This window comes from Rhinopithecus bieti, unplaced genomic scaffold, assembly GCF_001698545.2.
Source record: "Rhinopithecus bieti isolate Rb0 unplaced genomic scaffold, ASM169854v2 scaffold_5333, whole genome shotgun sequence".
Lineage (NCBI taxonomy): Eukaryota > Metazoa > Chordata > Mammalia > Primates > Cercopithecidae > Rhinopithecus > Rhinopithecus bieti.
Window position 1 is genome coordinate 93,308 of NW_016804678.1, and position 16,194 is coordinate 109,501.

The 16,194-nt window shown below is 44.3% G+C and overlaps 1 protein-coding gene across 4 annotated transcripts in view; it reads right to left on the minus strand.

Moving 5' to 3' along the window:
- SLC41A3 (solute carrier family 41 member 3) overlaps positions 1–5,567 on the minus strand; it is a 75,301-nt gene extending 69,734 nt beyond the window's left edge. Inside the window, exon 1 of one of the 4 annotated variants that reach the window (XM_017869886.1) lies at positions 5,396–5,567. The gene's annotated coding sequence lies outside the window, so the exon portion shown is untranslated. Of the gene's footprint in view, positions 1–232; positions 286–5,356 lie in introns of those variants that run through there. The other 3 variants (XM_017869881.1, XM_017869882.1, XM_017869883.1) reach the window with 3 other exon arrangements.
- Between the last annotated feature and the right edge of the window lie 10,627 nt (positions 5,568–16,194).

A 16,194-nucleotide genomic window follows, 5' to 3' on the forward strand; every position in this document is an offset into this window, starting at 1 on the left:
ACCCCTACTGGAGTCCTCTCAAGGGGTCGCACCTACAAGGAACCCCTCTCTCCCACCTCCTCAGTTTCTCCCCTCTACCTCTGTGGGATCATCTGATGAGAACAGAAACTTGCTCTAGGATCTGCCTCTATAAACCCAGCCTTGACCTCAAACTAGCTATCACTTCATTCCCCTCCTTCTCTTCATGGCAAAAAAAATTATACAAAGAATCATGCCCACAGTGTGTGCTCACCTCCCCTCCTCTTCTGATGCAAACTGTTCTTGCCAAGGCCAGCGGTCACCTGAGCAATGCTACGGGCACCCAGACACCCAAGGCTTACGGACAGGAACAAAGAGAGGTTAACTTTTCCCGGCTCCCTCTGCCAGAAAGGCAGGGCTTGGATGTCCTGAGGAACCAGGGAGGTGGACAGTCGGAAAAAATTTTGAACCTAAATCAGGGATTTAAAATCCTTAAGGTAAGGGAAACACACACACACACACAATCAGGGATTTAAATTCCTTAAGGGTAAGGGACACACACACACACACAACTGAAAGCAAAAACCAGAGGGAAAAAATGATTACTTTAGCTACATCAAAGTTTAAATATTCTGTAGGACAAAACTTCTAAATAAAATTTTAAAGCAAGCAAAAGCCTAGGAGAAAATTGTTGGACCCAATACAAGAGACAAAGGATAAGTGCACAAAAAAGAATGAAGAACTCCTACAGATGAAATCATGGAGAAACTGACACAGGATGGAAACAAGAGCTCAGCTGGAGAAACACAAAGGAAGCCTAGACAGCCACCTGAGAAGGTGTTAGGGAAATAAAAATGAAAGCCGATGGAAAGATACATTATGCCTGAGGAATGGAAGAATTTCAATGAAAGTGACAATTTCACCCAAAGCAATTTACAGAATCGCACAATCACTACCAAAATACCAATGTCATTCTTCACAGAAATAGAAAAAAACAATTCTAAAATTTACATGTAACTACAATAGACCCCAAATAGCCAAAGCAATCCTGAGCAAAAAGAATAAAGCTGGAGGCATCATAGCAACTTCAAAATAGACTACAAAGCTATAGTAACCAAATCAGCATGGTACTGGCAGACACATAAGCCAATGGACAGAAGAGAGAACCTAGATATAAATCCACACACAGCCAACTCATTTTTGACAAATGCACAAGAAACATACTCTGGGGAAAGGACAGTCTCTTCAACAGATGGACTGGGAAAACTGGATATCCATATGCGGAAGAACGAAACTGGACTTTCTCACTATATTAAAAAATCGCATCAAAATGGATTAAACGCTTATATGATTTAAAACCATTAAACTACTAGTAGAAAATATTGGGGAAATTTTGCAGGACATTGGTCTGGGCAAAGACTTTTTGTGTAAGACCTCAAAAGCACAGGCAACCAAAGCAAAAATAGACAAATGGGATTACATCAAGCTAAAAAAGTTTCTGCACAGCAAAGGAAACAATCAACAAAGCAAAAAAACAACACACAGAATGGGAGAAAATATCTGAAACCACTCATCTGACAAAGGATTAATAACCAGAATATATAGTACCAGGAATTCAAACAACTCAATAGCAAAAAGGAAAAAAGAAAAAAAAAAATCCAATTAAAATATGGCCAAAAGATCTGAATAGACATTTCTCAAAAGACGACAAAAATGGCTCACATATATGCAAAAAGTACTCAACATCATTAATCATGAAAGAAATGCAAGTCAAAACCACAATGAGATATCATCCCACCCCATTTTAAATGGCTTTTGTAAAAAAGACAGGGAATAATGGACACTGGCAAGGATGTGGAGAAAGTGTTCCTTGTACACTGTTAGTGGGAATGTAAACTAGTTCAGCCACTATGGAGAACAGTATGGATGTTCCTTTAAAAACTAAAAGCAAGCCAGATGCAGTGGCTCACACCTGTAATCCCAGCACTTTGGGAGGCCGAGGTGGGAGGATCACTTGAAGCCAGGAGTTTGAGACCAGTCTGGCCAACATGCTGAAATCCCATCTCTACTAAAATACAATTAGCTGGGTGTGGTGACACATGCCTGTAGTTCCAGCTACCTTGGGAGGCTGAGGCATGAGAATCACTTGAACCCAGGAGGTGGAGGTTGTAGTGAGCTGAGATTGTGCCACTGCACTCCAGCCTGGGCAACAGAGCGAGACTCCATCTCTGAAAAAAACAAAACAAAAAACAAAACCTAACAACAGAACTACCATATGATCCAGCAATCCCACTAATGGGTACATATCCAAAAGAAAGGAAACCAGGATATTGAAGAGATATCTGTATCCCATGTTTCTTGCAGCACTATTCACAATAGCTAAGATATGGATCAACCTAAGTTTCCATACCAGATGAAAGGATAAAGAAGATGTGGTACATATACACAATGGAGTACTATTCAGCCATAAAGAATGAGATCCTGTCATTTGCAACAACATGGATGGAACTGGAGGTCATTACATTCAGTGAAATAAGCTGTGGACAGAAAGACAAACTTCACATGGCCTCACTCATATGCAGGAGCTGAAGGAGGGGATCTCAAGGAGGTAGAGGGTTCACTGCTTACCAAAGCCTGTCGGGGGACAGGAGGAAGAAGGGAGGGTGGTTAATGGCTAGAAATACACGGTTTGATGGAAGAAATAAGAAATAGTGTTTGATGAATCAATAGGGTGACTACAGTTTATAATAATCTATTTTATATTTCAAAATAGCTATAATTCAAATGTTTCTGGAAGACCAATCTCTAAAATGATGGATGTCTACATTGCACTGATTTGATCTTTACAAGTTACGTGAATGTGTTAAATTATCACAGACACCTCAAAAATATGTACATCTATTAGGTGTCAATAAAAATTTTTAAATATAAATAAATGAATGGTGTGAGGCACCTCACCTCGCTACCACTAGGGCAAGGGGTGGGCAGAAGGGCCTGGAACACAGCCACAGGGCTCTGGGTCTGCCTCTACCAGAGGCAACTGGGCAGTGACCAGGCCACACATCCTCACTCAGCCCCAGTCCTGGGGAGTCACTCACGCATGCCTGAGCAGGTTAACCCAAGAGTGCATAGCCACTGTGCCTGGTGACAGCAAACACCAGAGTGGCAGGTGCTGGCGCAGCCCTGATCTGTGATTTGTGCTGGGAACATGCATGCAGCGGGACCTAGAGAGCCCCAGCCCTGGGTCCACCCTTACTGCACCTGCACATGGTGCCAGAGGAGGGCCTGGCCAGGGTGACCCAGGAGCACAGCCCAGCTGGTGTCAGCACCAGTCATTCCCGTCTGCTCTGTGCCCCTTGCAGGGTGGGATATCTCACAGCTGTGGACGTGGCCAAAGGCCCCTCAGCTCCACCTGAACGTTGGAGTGTTTGCAAGGAGAACATGCTCCAATGTCCCTGTGTCACTGCCAGCTTGTGCGGATGAACAACCCAGCACAGGCTGGAGTAGGCTTCTGTGGGAAAGTAGGCTGTGGACCAGGAAACCTCTCATCCCAGAGCCCCAGGGAGAAGCCAAGATGCCAGTGGAGGCATCGCCTCCAAGGTCCCCACAGAGGACATCGGGCAATGTCTGCACATGGTTTTGGTTGTCCCGACAGAGAGGGTGATACAGGACAGCCCCCCACAACAAAGAACTGCCCCACCCCAAATGTCAGTAGTGTGGAGGCCCAGAAACCCTGCTACGGGGCAGTGGTCAGAGACCCTTGTGCCTTGAAAGGGGCTGGGCAGGGCAGATAGTGGCCCACCTGGGGCCACAGTTCAGAGCCACGCCTGAGTCTGAGGCTGCCCACCCTCCCAGCTGCCAGCATGGGGTTGGGAGGTGTCCGCCCCCATCAGACTGAAGAGGAAAAGGATACTCTATTACTCAGAAGCATCCCTGCGTCACCCTGTGAGGCTGGCCTTGGACCCAGGACTCTGGGCGCCCGGTCAGCACCCCAGTGTGAACACATCCTGCCCTGGGGCCTGGTCCCAGCAGCTTACACAGACCAGGGCTCACCCAAAGGCAGGCAGGCAGGGCTACTGGCTGGTCATGATTCTGGAACTAATGGTTTCTGCGCACCTGGCTGGTCATGATTCTGGAACTAATGGTTTCTGCCTGGCAGGGAGGCCGCCACGGCCTCTGGGCTTCACCCCTCCCCACCTTCACAGGGGACCTCGCCTCAGTGGGAATGTTCTGGAGCCATAACCCAAGGTTGGAATCCCAGCTCCTCCCCTTTCTAGGTCTGTGACCTTGGAAAAATTAAACTTTCTGTACCTCTGTTGCCTAATCTGCGAAATGGGGTAATATTACCTACTGTGTAGAGCTGTGAAGATTAAATGGAGTCATGCATTATCATCACAGGGCACCTGGCCCATCTTCACCCTCAGTTCATACTCCTCAAAGCCCTAAGGTTTCAGATCAATGGTCAGAACCACCAGGAGGACCTGCTAAAGACAAGTATGGGGACCCACCCGCAAGGTTTAGGATTTAGAAGGTCAGGGTGGGGCTGGGGAACCCGCATTTCTAGCAGATCTCAGGGAAGGCAATGCTGCTGGTCCTGGGACCACAGTTTGAAAACTACTGGTGTAAAAGCCTTCTAAAAAAAGTGGGATTTGATCACTAGTTACATGGAAAAAAACTGGAAAAAAGAAGAAAAAAGAAAAGAAAGAAAAGAAAAGGAAGGGAAGGAAGGGAAGGGAGGGAAGGGAAGGAAGGGAAGGAAGGAAAGGAAGGAAGGAAGGAATTTCAAAGAGACCTATCCCACCGGCTCTCCTGGATGGAGAGAGTGTGGGACTCTGAGAGAGACTCCCGGCTGGGCACCCCAGGAGGTTTTCTTCACCAGAGTTTTGCACCAAGCCCACCCAGGGCAGTGGGCTGAGCCTGTGGCGGAGGCTGGCGGGAGGTCTGGTTGGGGCAGGGTGGGTTTGCCTGCGCACGGACGCTGCAGGAGTCACGCGTGTGACATCCAACCAGGAGCAGCGCCCTGAGCAGGCCAGGAAGGAGACGGGGCCGCTGAAAGCACACCGCGGCGGTGAGGGGAACGGCCTCAGACACCTAAGGGTAGGACCGTCCCGCTCCCCGCGACCCCAGCGCCTGGGTCCTTTCCCGGCCTCCCCCAGGCGTGGCCTACCCCAGGCGTGGCCTCACCCCGTCCCAGGCCGCCCCTCCGACCCCTTGGGTTTACCTCATCTCCCGCGCTCCTTTCCCTCCCCGCGTCCCCCGAACCCCGACCCCCCTGGCTCCTCCTCCCGCCCGGGCCCCCAGGGCCCGGCGCCCGGCTCACCCGCCTCCCGCGCACCCCCTCCCGGGCGCCTTTTCCCGCGCGCCTCCCCGACCCCCCTTGAGCCCCAGCTGACCCCACCTTCCGCCCCAACTCCGCCCGGAACGGGGCCGCGCTTACCGCGTCCCATCCAGGCGGCGGCGGGAAAGAGGCGGGCCGAGGACGCAGGAAGCAGGAAGGCCGGGCGTCCCTGGCTCCGCCCCGGCCGGGCGGCAGGACCTTGGATGACCTGGTGCTCGGGGACTGCACCAGACGCCCCAGCCCCGGCAGCGCAGAGCCCCGCCGGGGGCCTGGGGGGGCTGGAAGTAGGGGACCGAGGCTCGCGAGCCCGGGCCCTCCTCGCAGTTGGGGCCCCACCGGCCGCCCCCGCGGGAGCGCTACGGGAGAGGCGCCTGTGCGGCTGCAGGTTTTATTATGGAGCTGTCAAGGTAGAAAGGGTACAGAGAACGGGAACCCACCCTTGGGACCCGCCTTTTGCTTTAAAACAACAGCTGAGAGGTGACAGTGTGGTAACAGCCCTCTCAGCACCTCCTCGGCCTCGGCGTCCACTCTGGCGGCGCTTGAGGAGCCCTTCAGCCCGCCACGGCACCGTAGGAGCCCCTCTCTGGGCTGGCTGAGGCCGGAGCTGCCTCCCTCTGCTTACGGGGAGGTGTGGAGGAAGAGGCGCAGGCTGGAACCAGGGTTGCGCGCGGCGCTTGCGGGCTCGGCGGGCTCAGCACACGGAGTGGCTGGCCGGCGCCTCCGGCCCAGGGCAGTGAGGGGCTTTGCACCCGGGCCAGCAGCTCCGGAGGTTGCGCCGGCTCCCCCAGCAGTGCCGGCCCCTTGGCGCTGCACTCAAATTCTCGCCTGGTTTAGCTGCCTCCCCGCGGGGCATGGCTCGGGACCTGCGGCCCGCCATGCCCGAAACCGCCCCCCGCGCAGTGGGCTCCACCGCTGCCCGAGCCGCCCCCGGGGGCGCCGCCCGGTCCGGTCTACTGCTCAGGAGTTGAGGAGTGCGGGTGGACAGCTAGGTACTGATGGGCAGCTCCCCCTGCAGCCCTGGTGTGGGATCCACTGGGTGAAGCCGGCTGGGCTTCTGAGTCTGGTGGGGACTTGGAGAACTTTTAAATCTAGCTGGAGGATTGTATGTGCACCAATTAGCACTCTGTATTTAGCTAATCTGGTGGGTACTTGGAGAACTTTTATGTCTACCTAGAGGATCCTAAATACACCAATCAGCACTCTGTGTCTAGCTCAGAGTTTGTAAATACACCAATCAGTACTCTGTCTAGCTCAAGGTTTGTAAATACACCAATCGGTACTCTGTATCTAGCCAACTCTGTGTCTAGCTAATCTAGTGAGGACTTGGAAAACTTTTCTGTCTAGCACTGTGTCTAGCTCAAGGATTGCAAATGCACCAATCAGCACTCTGTCAAAAGGGACCAATCAGCTCTCTGTAAAATGGACCAATCAGCAGAATGTGGGTGGGGTCAGATAAGGGAATAAAAGCAGGCTGCCCCAGCCAGCACCAACTTACTCTGGTTACCTTGCACACTGTGGAAGGTTTATTCTTTAGCTCTTTGCAATAAGTTTTGCTGCTGCTTATGCTCTGAGTCCATGCTGCGTTTATGAGTTGTAACACGCACTGTGAAGGTCTGCAGCTTCACTCCTGAAGCCAGCGAGACCACGAACCCACCGGGAAGAAGGAACAAACTCTGGCCACACCATCTTTAAGAACTGTAACACTCGCTGCGAGGGTCCGCAGCGTCATTCTTGAAGTCAGGGAGACCAAGAACCCACCAATTCTGGACACACAACAACAAAAAGTCTGTGCTTCGTCCCACCTGTGCCTTTCGTTTTTCTTTTTTCCAGAGTAATTTTAAAGCATCCCAGTAGATAAATTCTCCTTTAAATACTCGAGTATGTTTAACAATAAGGCCTATTTTTTAAATGTTCCCATAGTATTACCACCACACCTAACAAAATTGGCAATTCCCAGTCCAGGCCTGAGGGAGGCTTGATAGTTCACAAGACTTGGTAAACCAAAAAATAATTCTAAGGCATCCCCCGCCCCCAGTGACCAAATCATCCAAATGGACTTCCTCCTCAGCCAGGGCTTTTAACCTGAAAGACTGGTTCAGGCCATAAGGGGAAGTAGAGGCCGAACATGCCTCATTATCCTTCTCCTGCATTAACATCAACACAGACTTTACGTCTGATAAGAAACATTTTACAGTCTTATCTCTGAAGCCTGCTACCATATCCAGATGGTTCATCTGCATTATAAAACATGGGTCTCCACAACCTCTTAACCAAGACATTCTTTAATTCCAGGTCTTTGGACAAACTCAACCAATTGTCAACCAGAAAATGTTTAAATTGACCTATAGCCTAGAACCACCCTCCCTCTCTTTGAGTTTTCCTGCCTTTCTGGATCAAACAAATTTATTTCTTAAATGAACTTAACTTGAAGTCTCGTGCCTCCTTAAAATGTATTAAACCAAGCTGCACCCCGACGTCCTTGAGCACATGTTCTCAGGACCTCCTGAGGGCTGTGTCACTGGCTATGGTCACTCATATTTGGCTCACAATAAATCTCTTCAAATATTTTACAGAGTTTGACTCTTTTCATCAACAATAATTTGGCACCCAACGTGGGGCCTCAGAGAAGACTCAGGACCCCAAAGGAGTTGTCTGAACTCGGAGCTAAGATACCAGTGGGGCCCATTGAAGCCTCCCAGACTTCTAGCTTCTCCCCCACTGGAACTGGTAAGTCCTCCTGAGCCCCAGATCTCTCTTTGTTTGACAGTCCTTGATTTAGTGTGAGCTGGTTTTTCTCCTAGGAAGTTGTTGTTTACAGATTCTAATTCTAGTTCAGAGACGCATTCTAAAGGGTTTTCTTTATTGCTTTTTCTCCCAAAATTAATCTTGATTCGGCTTGTCTGCCCATTTGTGTGACAAATTGAACTGTTGTTTTCATAGGTAAATGAGAGACTGAGTTTTCTAAGCTCGGAAGAGAAAAGGCATTTGCTTCACCCAGTCAAAAGGTGCTCCTGGGTGACTGGGAACCTTGTGGGAGTGTCTGGGGGGTTGACATCCTGTGACATGCAGCAGCCCTACGGGGAAATCCCCAACAAAAATTAATTTTAAAAATAGTTTGTCCAGGAATGCATATAAGGACTGATCACTCGTCATTTTGAGCCCTCTCAAAGGTAATACACCTCTGGAGAGAGAAACTGAGACATGTAAAAGGGTGGAAACGACTCAGTGGTGACACACAGTGGAGTCCTACCAACAAGCAGCACACATTGATCCACTACACAAAAACCTTAGGCCACAGCTCAGTTCCTACTTTTAAGAAAAAAAAAAAAAGTGGGAAACAAGTAATCTAAGAATGAGGAGAAAACAAGGAGAATGACCCCATTTTGGGCACTCTGTTGGTTTTATGGTGCCTCTACTTGCCAGAGATTATGTAAAATGGAAATAAAATGATCCTTGTGCACATTTACGTTAAGGAAAAGAGCCCTAAGGTTGACCTGTACACCATAGAGTTCCTAAGTACTCTTCTCTATATTTTCTGCCTGCTTTAAATCTGCTTTTACTTTTCTACTGAGATAAAAACCACTGTTTGGAGCTAACGTTTTTTTCTTTTTTTCTTTTTTTTTTTTTGCAAGCTGGTGAATTTGTATTTATCTCATGGCTAAAGTTCTGAAGTAAAAGCTATAGGGTGTGTGTGTGTGTGTGTGTGTGTGTGTGTGTATTTAAAAGGATTTTATAATAGACTTCTATAATTTTGTTTAATTGGCAGATTAAATCCATTTTAATTTCCCTCCAGCACACCAGACTGTCTCTTGGTACTTTGAGATGCAAATTTTGCTATCTGTTTTTCACCTAACAGTTCTTTCCTTTAATATGCAAATGTAGGACTATTTAGCTGACAACTGCATAGGGTGATGAAACAGGCTATCACGAATTTAAAAGTCTCAGGAAAGCTGGGTGCGGTGGCTCACACCTGTAATCCCAACACTTTGGGAGGCCAAGGCGGGCGGATCACAAGCTTAGGAGATGGAGATCATCCTGGCTAACACGGTGAAACCCCATCTCTACTAAAGATACAAAAAATTAGCCGGGTGAGGTGGCGGGCACCAGTAGTCCCAGCTACTTGGGAGGCTGAGCCAAGAGAATGGCATGAACCCAGGAGACGGAGCTTGCAGTGAGCTGAGATTATGCCACTGCACTCCAGCCTGGGCGACAGACTGAGACTCTGTCTTTAAAAAAAAAAAAAAAAATTAAAAAAAAAAAAAAAGTCTAAGGAAAAAAGAGGTCTTACAAATGTATAAGATGTACTTCTATTGCCATGCCTAATATGCTATGTGTTTATGTGTTGTGTACACAATGTTTCACTACTAAAAATATGGAAAAGAGCTCTAATTAGTTTAAGTAAAAACAAAAGCACTTAAACACTTTATCAAAAAATGCTAATCAAATGCTTTTAAGTTCACATGATAAGTAAAATACTTAATAAATAAGCTGTCTTTAAAATCATTGGTAAAAAAATCAGAAATGTTCTAAGAATTGTTAGTATTTTTGTTTGCATTTATTGATCAAGTGGCTTCATGCTTATTCCTTCAGAATAGTATAAGATTAGCCATAGGGTTATGAAACTGTAAAACCCAGCCCAAGACAGAATGATCTTTGCTTGTATAATTTTTGATAAATAAGGCATGGAATATTGTTGGTTTAACGGAAACAGCTAAATCTTGAGTTATTGGTAAAAATACTGTTATATTTAATCATAAGTTCATTATTGAAGTAAACACCTGAAATTCACAGCTATAAAAATGGTTAACAGGGAAATAACTTAAATAATGACTGTCACAGTTTTGTTAATAATCCAGGTAAACAAATAAATTAATCAGGTAATGGTAATGGAATAAGTGTTTGTAAACAAACTTGTCATATAATTTAGGACCTCAGGTTATTAATAAATGTTAAGTATCTGGGCAATTTCCAATTTAAAATTACAGGAAAACTTTTTTTTAAACAGTAGATATCTTTTTCTAATTTAGTTTATTTAAAGGTTATGTATAAAACAAGGTAAAAGGAACTAGGAAATAAGAGATGTAGAGAAAGATAAGACATAAAGAGGTAATTTTTGGTAAAGAAGGCAAAAAGGAAAGTGATCTTATGTAAGAAAGAATCTTGTGTAGTGCATTTGTGTCCTAAAATAAAATGACTAAGTTGTTCAAGAAAGAGAGATATTTAGGACAGAACAGAAAATTTAAGCATGTTGTGAATGGTTTATATAAGTTGTAAGAAGGTTAGTAAAAAGGGATTTGTTTAAAAAAATTGTATAATTCAGTTGGCTATGATTAAGAAGAAATTATAGTGGTCCTTCTAGAGATGGGTCTTTGATATTTAAAAAATACAGTAATACAAAACTAAATAATTGGCTAAAACAATATTTTATTACAAATATTGACTTCTTTTTAAGGTAATGTTTTTAATTTATAAACTCTGTCTCTTTGACATTCTGCAGATTGATATCTCACAAGTTCAGCTCTTTCTCTTTTGAAAAGACCTTGGATAATAGATCTCTCCTTCACCTTTTGTTGGTTCCTGTAACTTCATAATAGTTATAGGATAATTAACAAAATTATCTGAAGGGAGATAACTTTTCTTGAAAACAGGCCAATAAAATTAGATCTTGTAGACCTTTTAATTCTGCATGCCTGTTATATCTTTATCTTTATATGTGTCATGTGGAAGTGATACTTCACTATCAAACTACATGAAAGAGCTCTAACCTAGTAACTTTAAAAATGTAAGTGCTTATCAGATTGGTAGATGCTAGCTCAGATGACTGTTAATTCACATGATCTTGGTAATCTTTGGTAAAATTAATTTAGCAAATTTAATCTAAAAACTCTCTCTAGTAATTTAAAATCTTAAAGTCATGTTAAAACCTCAGTTTTTATCACTGGAAAATTTGAGTTACTAAAAGTTAAAATAGAAGTATAAAATACGTTTTGGTGAAGTTTGTAAAACACAATGATGTTGATTTTGCTAAAAAAGGAAAGTAGGTTTTTCTTCTCTAATTAAAAAAAACTACTTAAGAGTTGCTTTAGAATGAAGAAAAATATATATACAGATAAAGCTAAATAGAACAATTAAGCCAGAGCAACAAAAGTTAACTCAGACCTGTGGGTACCAAAAAGATAGTCAATGTGGGGGAAGGACAAAACTATTTAAAACCAGAGGGTATAATATAAAGAAATTGTTTTATTTTGTAGATTTGTATCATCAGCTTGTTAAAAAAAACTGTACTATAGTGGATAGTAAAAATAACCACTTTAAGGAAAAAATCCTTAATTTTAAATGCTACAGAAATTAAGAGCTTGTTTGGGTTGATGCAGCACCCCACAGCTCACTGTTGAACAATCACTAATGAATATATATGATCCAAATGCACAAGAGGTCATTCCTGAGAGAACAATTAGTCTAGTGGACCAGATAAATGCCACCATAATGTCTGTTTGCCCTGAGAAGGGGACTGCCCAACTCTCTGTATAAGATACCAAGTGAAACAAGCACCTCAGATGAAGCAGTTAATATGCTTCATATGCAAGCCATATAACTGGATTTAGGATAACTGGTATATCCTCCCACCAAATATGCCTATTACCCAAGTCATGGTAAATTTAGGGGTTGAGGGGCTCCCTTTTACATGGATGCCCCTCCCACAGAATCATAACGACTGCTTGAGAAGGCTTATCAAATTTGCTATCCCTCATGAGTTTTGCAGATGCAGCTTGCCGCTAGGAACCCAGACCTTATGGTCTGGGGATAGAAAAAGGTTCCTGGGACCAGGACAGGTTAAATATACAGGTTAATAAAATAAACGTATAGGTTAATAAAATAATGAAATGTAAAATGTTTAAACAAACCTTATGTAAAGTAGTTGTAACACCTTTTACCTAAATGTCTTATGAAAATGGGTACTGCATTTGACTGGGGGATGTTTCCCCTTTCTAGTACTATAAAACTAAGGGCATGTAAATCTGCTCTTTTGAGAAATTGGACACACTAAATGGGAACTGGTAAGGTTGCCTAAACCCACATGCTATAGGGTAGAAGCTGGAATACTAGTCAGGACAAATTCTCCACTTCATATCCTTTGTGGAACATTTACTGGGGCTGATGGCAAAAGACTGAGTACTTCCCAATGACAATGACTAAACTAGAGAATTGCCTTAATCTGGAATGTTAATTGAAGCTATCCCTATGTTAATGGAAACAATGTGATGCCCCAAAGAGTTCCATAATAAAATTAAAATGGTTTACATAGAATCTTGCTACCTGGAAATATAAGGAGGAGATACTGATAAACAGGGAGCCCTTTCCTAGGACTAATTCTAACTCTGGGGGGAGTTGCTGGGTTCCACAGTGCCTGATAGACAGCTCTCATGAGCTGCTTGGCTTGTGAATGGTATTTCCAAGGTAAACAGATGTCTCATTTGAAAGATGCTGCTCTAGTTAAAGAAGGTCAAGAAAATCTTTTCTCTTTTTTTTATTTGAGTGAAGTATGTTTTTAAACAAATGTACCTTTCTCTCTGGGTTCTCCAAAATCCAGATTGTGGTTTTATGACAATATAGTTATTTGTGTAAGTTCAATAAAAGTCTTTTAAAACAGAACAATTAGAGACACTGGTTAATTTACCAAGAATTTAACTAAAATAGTATATTTTAGGTAAAGTTCCAGCAAAGCCAACTTAAAAGGAGCCTATATGGCTAATCCATTTTTGCTGGATTTTATGCAAATAATCAGGACAAGTATAATAAGCCTAGAACTTATTTTACACAGAAATTGGTCTTACTATAATTTCTCTTTAGTAGAAAAGAAGGGAGTAAAAAATGGTTTTAAAGGAAAAATGTAACACTTGGTAGTAGATTTTGACCCTAACTTTTGTTTTTTAAAGTGTAGATTAAATCATGAATTATTTCTTGGCTACAATAATCCTATTGAGAGTACCAGGTTATAATTTTCTTTATGTTTTTAGTTGGTGCCCTAATTGAATAGGCTCCTTTTTCGGTTCTGACACACAAATTACTCTTATAATTGTCAAACTATAAATGTTACTTCTCTCTTCTTGTTTTACTTCCAAGGAAACCAAAATCATGGTATTCTGTAGACCAGAGATGAGTCCCTCGTTTAGCATCCCACTGGGCCCAGACCTGTTTCACTGCAAATGCTCTGCTGCTAAAACTATAGAAGCACCCTCCCACTAGGCCTAGTGGCTATTGAGGAAAAGTTGGGCATGTGAGATTGTAAGGGCCAATTTTGAGGGATAAAATTAGGTCAAGGTCAAACTCTCCAACTCAATAACGGGTACAAAGATGCCCTCTTCCGGCCCTTATCCCCTGCTTGTCATGGAGTGAAGGGCCATGTCCACTGGGAGCCTTTGCATGGTACTCCAGCTGCCTAGGACCTGAGAGCTCCAGTGGCTCCAATCCCCCTTCTAGGATGTGTGCCCAGATCAGCACACGCCCACAAAAGCAGGTTGGGGCATTGCTGTCTTTTCTCACAGGGCCACATGGAACTCCAAGGAGTCCAAGAAGTCTACATTTGAACTTGGCCTCACAGATCTCTATACATTTGTCAAGGCCAGAAGATAGATTCCATTTTACAGTTGTCTGGCTTTGTCTGGTTTTGTTTATAATGTAGACCAAAAAGTATCTGAGACAGGTCTCAATCAGAAGCTTATTTTGCCAAGGTTAAAGACATGCTCATGACACAGCCTCAGGAGGTCCTGAGAATGTGTGCCTAAGGTGGTCTGGCTACAGCTTGGTTTTAGACATTTTAGGGAAACAGAAGATAACACATGTAAGATTTACATTGGTCAGGTCCAGAAAGGAGGGACAACTTGAAGTGGTCAGGAGGGGTTGGGGTGGAGAGGCTTCCAGATCACAGGTGAATTCAAAGATGTCCTGACTGGCAATTGGTTGAAAAAGTTTATCTGAAGACCTAGAATCAACAGAAGGGAATGTGTAGGTTAAGAAGATAGGGGTTATGGAGGCCTAGGTTTTTCTTATGCAGATGAAGCCTCCAGGTAGCAGGCTTCAGAGAGAATAGATTGTAAATGTTTCTTACCAGACTTAAAAAGGTGTCAGACTCTTAGTTAATTTTCTCCTGGATCAGGAAAAAGACCTGGAAAGGGAAGAGGATTCTCTACAGAATGTAGATTTTCCCCACAATAGACAGCTTTGCAGGGCCACTTCAAAATATGTCAAAGAAATACATTTGGGGGTAAAATACTTTGATTTATTTTACAGCCTGCTATCTGTCATGTTGGTATCTTATTGCTACAAAGAGTCTGCTCTGTCAGTCTGAAGGTCTCTGTGTTGATGTTAATGTTGGTCAGCTGTGCCTGAATCCAAACAGAGGGGTGTATAATGAGGCACATCCAACTCTCCTCCTTCCCATCATGGCCTGAACTACTTTTTCAGGTTCATTTCAGGTCCTTGGTCAAGAGGAGGGGTCCATTTGTGACCCGTGAAAGAGATCTGAGTTACCCTGAGTTACTGGCAGCAAATTTTGCCGGTCCACAGCAACTGAGGGGCATAGAGCAGAAAAAGAGACTGAGGCAAGTTCCAGAGCAGGAATGGAAGTTTATTTAAAAAGTCTTAGAACAGGAATGAAAGGAAGGTGTGCTTGGAAGAGACCCAAGCAAGCAGGTGAAGGTTAAAGGGAGAAGGTCATGTTTAACCATGATCCTAGGACTTTTATAAGCTCGCTTCTTTGCCATGATTCCTCCCTGAGGGTGGGTTTTCTTCATGCCCAGTGTTCCTTACCCTTTAGAATTGAGCATGCATGGTGTGTTTAGGGAGTTATACGCAGGCCCATCTGAGGCTTTCTTCCTTTTTCCAGTGGAGTGTGCCCCCGGAAGATCATACTTCACCATGTTTTGCCTCTTAACATGCATGCCCAGGAAGTTGCTTCTCCCTGGGGCCTGCATTCAATTAACATTTTGCTGTTAACAGGTGTGGGCCATCAGGAAATAGCCTCTCCATGGCCTGTGGAATTATCATTCTTAGAGAGGCAATTCAGTAATTGCCGAACCATCACCCAACATTTTCAGTGGATTAAGGGGGAGCCCTAGCCTGCCCTGCTTATGCCTAACTACCTGTAACACATTCAGTTAGTTGGGGGACTTAAAATTTTATTTTTGGCTTACAATAATCATTAAATATTTAGATATATGGTTTGTGGACCCTCACTTGTACTTTTGCCCTGGGCTCTATAAATTTTGAGGTGGGCCTGTCTGGTTTTCATAGAGTCATGGGTGCAAGACACTATTTTGTTCTTAACTCTAATGCATGAAAAATAAACTGGCAGAGTATAATGACAAACAGCAACCAACAACTGGCCTCAGCCATGGAGAAAGCACAGGGAAAATGGGAGCATTCTAGAAAAGGGGGCAACCAAGCATTGCAGCCAAGCTCCAAAGGGCAGTCACCACACCAGGGCACAGGATTCATTTCTTGGGACCTTGGTAAGTGGCAGGCAGTGTGTACCAGTTCCTGTAGACTAGTTCATGCCCCTCTGTCTCTCCCTTTCATAGAGGCACTTGCAATTGCTAGTTCAGGAATCCAGAGGCCTGTCTGGAGTCTAGGCAGTGAGTAGCTTGGCAAAGAGCTGCTATGGTGGAACTGCAGTTTTCAATGGAAACTAAAGATAGGATAGACATAAAATATATTGGTAAATAATAAAGTCTCATACAATGTTAGCAGCTATTAGGATTGAATTGGGTCCCTGCGAATTCATATGTTGAATCGCTAGCCCCCAATGTGACTCTATGTGGAGATAGGGCTTATCAGGAGATAGTAAAGATTCAGTGAGGTTATTAGGTGGGGCTCTAATCTAATAGGACTGGAGTCCT